The sequence below is a fragment of the Myotis davidii genome, unplaced genomic scaffold (genome assembly GCF_000327345.1).
Source record: "Myotis davidii unplaced genomic scaffold, ASM32734v1 scaffold441, whole genome shotgun sequence".
Lineage (NCBI taxonomy): Eukaryota > Metazoa > Chordata > Mammalia > Chiroptera > Vespertilionidae > Myotis > Myotis davidii.
The window spans coordinates 1,053,507-1,058,638 of NW_006291818.1; positions in this window are offsets into that span (position 1 = coordinate 1,053,507).

Sequence of the window (5,132 nt, forward strand, 5' to 3'; positions counted from 1 at the left end):
TTACAAGCGGGTGTCTTTGGGTGAGTGGTTTCACTTCCTTGGGCCTCCCCTGCCTCCGTGAGATCATGATGATCGCTCCTGCCTTGCCTGCCTCCCAAAGCTGAGTGAGGATCCATCCACGTCATGGCTGATGCATTTCTGAGACACACAACTTTGGACAACCACAGAGAGTAAAAGCAAAGTGATTCCATTACTTTGCCGATAAGTCAGCAAGCAGGTCATGAGAATTCATCATTTCTCCCCCAGCTTTAAGGCCCTTGGGTAGACCCTGACCCTCCAGGGTAGGTTTCCTGTGGGCTTTTAGGCAGGTGGACCCCATGGGAATTCCTCCAGCCAGCTAGGGGCAAGGGAGATACGTGCAGCTCCGATGTCCCCCAGGCTTCGGTCCTGTGTATTCACACACTGCTCAGCCGCTCTTAAGGTGCTTACAAGACCCAAAGGCTCTGGATGTGGGTGCCACCCTGCGTGTCTTACACAGTGAGTGCTCCCCCGTGGAGACCAGCTGGGAATGGGCATGGGAGAGTCCACTCTGGAACAGCCTGAAGCCCTCTCCCTAAACACGTACATGTCTGAATCTCACTTGGTTATTGGCCAGATTAAAAGGAAGATCGGCTTGCCATTTAGCCTTTGATGTGAAACTGCTTGGATAATGTTTCCGTTGGCCATTTATCTATGTAGCGAGGAGGAACCTGAAACCACGGTGGTCTGGGCCCCATTGCCTCTTAATGGTTTCAAGGTCTTTGGGCCCTGCCTTTTCTGTTTCTTTCTCAAAAGCAGGTCTCTGTCCTTCTTTTCTTTCTTATGAAATAAGATGTTATTTATCAAGTGGGCTTGGGTTGCCTAATTGCTTGTATAACTGTTTCTGCAGTCTGTTTGCAGAGATGGGCGGCTGGTTTCATATGTTATATTCTGAGCAGGATAAAAAGCACCCCATCCCAAGCCATCCTGAGCTGCACAGAATAGCTCTCCTTCCAACCTGACCCCATCTGGAGCCAAACACAGTGACCCCAGGACGGTAGCAGGGCCCCTCTTTCCAATCCCACGTAGCTATGTCCAATTTGTGGAAGGACAATGTAGAACCTTTCCCAGTCCCTCCTGTCTGATGACCTAGGGTAGGAACCCTCAAGCCTCCCTGAGCAGCAATGGACAAGACCCACGGCGCTGCTCTAGCCAGAGCTGGCAAACCCATGGGCAGGGTCTGTTTGCTAAACAGCTGAGATCCCAGGTTCATTAATAAACAACACAGGATTCATGTAAAATTGAATAAATTCCAGATGTCACTTGTTAATACAATTAGTTCATGCTCCCTAGTAGCCCCGAGGGAGGTGTAATGGCCACAAACACTCTCTAAGCTCGCAGCGACGTTCCCTCCCACCCGTACCACCCCTAATTGTGTGCGCTAAAAAGTGCTTTGCCCTGCCAAAGGGAGGTGGGGGCAGGAGCTTGTCAGGTAAAGGCTGGAGACTGTGTGTGTGTGTCTGTGTAGGGTTGTCCATCCATCACATGTTGAGTCTTTCAAGTTCACATCTGACACACACTAATTCCAGAAAGGAAAATCTGTTGGTTACATAAAGACCTTCCCCAATGGGCAAAGGAGCAGAGTTTTAACGTATTTTGCTATTCACTAACTGTGTGCCCTTGGAAAATTAGCCATTCAACCCCTCAGTTTTCCTCACCTGTAAAATGGGGCAATAAAACAACCTACCTCGAGTGGAATAGAAACTGTATGTGAAGTGCTTAATAGTGGCCATTGTAAGATCACAATAAAATGGTAGCGATTAATAAAAGTGAATAAATAAATCAGTATTCACTAGAGCTGTAGTCCTGAAGAGGTTGCAAATCTCACATTTCCTTGTGGCTGGACTAACACATTTGTGGCTTTGAGTTCCCATGTAGAAGACAGGCAGGGGGACACCTACATGAAGGTGGCCTTACATTTGCAATAACGTGGATGGACCTAAAGAGTACTATGCTAAGTGAAATAAGTCAGACAAAGACAAATACCATACAATTTCATTTATATGTGGAACCTGTAAAATAATGTAAATAAAACAGAAGCAGATTCATAGAATAAGAGAGCAGACTAGACTGATGGTTGCCAGAGGGGAGGGAGATTAGGGGACTGGGTGAAAAAGGTGAAGAAATTAAGAACTATAAACTGGTAGTCACACAGTAGTCACGGTGATGTAAAGTACAGCATGGAGAATATAGCCAATGATATTGCAATGACTACTTTATGATGCTGGCCGGTGCTAGGCTGAGAAGGGTGCTAGGCTGAGAAGGGTGATCACTTCAGAAGGGATATAAATGTCCAATCCCTTTGATGTACACCTGAAACTGATGAAATATTGTATGTCAACTGTAACTGGAAAATAATTTTTTTAAAGGTGGCCTCAGATGGTGGGATTGGAACCAGAACTCATGTGAATGCTGGGAGACTGGAAAGATGATGACCATTTAAAATCACATGTCTATTCTGTCAGTTCTGTGATGACACTGAGTTTTAGAGAAGAATATCTTGACACTGAAGATGTTGTCCTGGCTCTCATATGTTTAATAAAACAAGTAACACTTTGGCCAGTGTTTCTAAATGGTTAGAGCATTGGCCCTCACTCCAAAAGGCCGAGGGTTTGATTCCCGGCCAAGGGTACATACCTGGGTTGCAAGTTCAATCCTCTGCCCTGGTCAGGGAAAGTGCAGGAGGCAACCAAACAATGTGTCTCTCTCTCATCCATGTCTCTCTCTCTCTCTCTCTCTCTCTCTCACTCCTTCCTATCCCCCCTCCCTCCCTTTTCACTCTCTCTAAAAATCAGTGGAAAAAATATCCTTGGGTGAGGATTGGAAAATAATAAAAAAAAGTAACTGCTCTTCTTACAAATTAGTTACAAGGCTTGCCCACAAGAAGACTCAATAACCTTTAAAAACCTGGGGAAAATAAAAACCACTCTGTGAACTCAATCCCAAGGGCTTGGCTTGGGGCATGATGACCCGGGATTCTGATTTGGCTTTTTTTCCCCTTTTCCCTCTCAAAGATAACAAATAATTTAATGCACAAAGCCACGCACATATTGGAAACACTTGTCTTTTTTTTCCACTTTACCCTCAGTGATATCAAGGGCTCTGTAATAAATAGCTTGTCAGGAATTCTTTTCAGGAAACGAAACCACAGTTTTAGTCTTGTCTCTTCAACACATTGTTCAGAAATGTTTTGGTAACCTTTAAAACCCTACTCTAGGAGAGAGGTTCCCATACCCTCCAATTAAATTCTTTCCTATTTTGAAGGTCATTGAGATTTTGGGAGATGTGCTCTCGTACGTGAGTTTGAGTCACACATCCATGTTCTCAGCCGAGGAGGCAGGAAGGTCCATGCTTGTGAGAAAACGTTCCACAGAGCCACCAAATGTGCTGGGCCAGGCCCTCCCAGCTCGGAAAGGAAAGCCTGGGGGTGTCCAAAACAGCTGCTGCCCACTAAGGAGGACTCACCAGGCGGTGGGGAGGCTGGGGAGGCCAGAGGACTCACTGCATGGGAAGGCTGTGAAAAAAACTCTGAAATATGGAGTCGGCCTGCGATGCTTCAGCCTGCCAGGAATGGCCTTCCCACCCCTACCCAAACCCAGTCATAGAAGGGGCTGGCACAGATATTTACACACCCATGTTCACAGAGGTGTTATTCACAGTGAAGGCGGAAGCAATGCAGGTGTCCATCAGTGGATGAAGGCATCAACTAAATGCAGTATGGACACATCCCTTTTTATTCAACCTTAAAAAGGGATTTTTGACACATGACAGCACATGGGTGAACCTGTGATGCCATTATGTTAAGTGAAATAAGCCAGACAGGAAAGGAATACCTTGCACCATTCCACTTACCCGTGGTGCTTAGAACAGTCAAATCCACAGAGACAGGAAGTAGGATGGTGGTGGCCAAGGGTGGGGAGAGGGGAATGAGGGAGCTTCAGTTGGGGAGATAAGAAGTTATAGGGACAGTGGTGGCGATGGTTGCACAATAAGGAATGCACGTAATGCTACAAAACTTGTCACTTAAAAATGGTGAAAATGGCACATTATATGTTACTAGAGGCCTGGTGCATGAAATTTGTGCACTGGGGAAGGGTTGTCCCTCAGCTCAGCCTGCACCCTCTCCAATATGGGACCCCTTAGTGGATGTCTGACTGCCGAACCGGCAGTCGGACATCCCTCTCACAATTCAGGACTGCTGTTCCCAACTGCTCACCTGCCTGCCTGCCTAATTGCCCCTAACCACTTCTGCTTGCTATTCTGATCACCCCTTAACTGCTCCCCTGCCGGCCAGATCTCCCCCAACTGCCCTCCCCTGCCAGCTGGGTTGCCCCAATTGACTTCCCCTGAAGGCCTGCTCACTGCCAACTGTTCTGATCACCCCTTAACTGCTCCCCTGCTGGCCAGATCGCCCCCAACTGCCCTCCCCTGCTGCCCTGGTCACCCCTAACTGCCCTCCCCTGCTGGTCTGATCACCCACAACTGCCCTCCCTTGCCGGCCATCTTGTGGCTGTGGGCGCCTCCATCTTTGAGGGCAGGGCAGTCAATTAGCATATTCCCTCGTTATTGGCTGTGGGCGCTGCCATCTTTATAGCAGCGTGAGGGTCAATTAGCATATTCCCTCGTTATTGGCTGTGGGCGCTGCCATCTTTGCAGCAGCGTGAGGGTCGATTAGTATATTCCCTCTTTATTAGATAGGACGTATATTTTATCACAATAATAATAATAATAATAATAAAACACCTGTTCCATTGAAGATCTGATAAGTTTGTAGACACTCGGGGTGTGTGGCTGATAAGACAGAGCATTGCCTTCCTCAGGAGCACTGACTTGCCTTAGGTTAAGGCTCCGCATACCAGCTGGTCCAGGTGTCCTGCCAGGGGATGAAAAATAGGGCATCTCTTCTGGACCATCCCTTTCTCAGATGCACCCGCCTGCGGCAGGAGCAGAAACCGCGGCGAGCAGGCGTGTCTGCGCACACACGCGTCTCCTGGGCAGGGCCTTCTTCAGTTCTCACAGCTCACTTCCATCTTTAACTCGCGTTTGGCTTCAGGGTCTCGTAGTGAGTCCCAAACTCTTCTTCCTTCTTGTGATCAAGACTGACGTTTGCACAG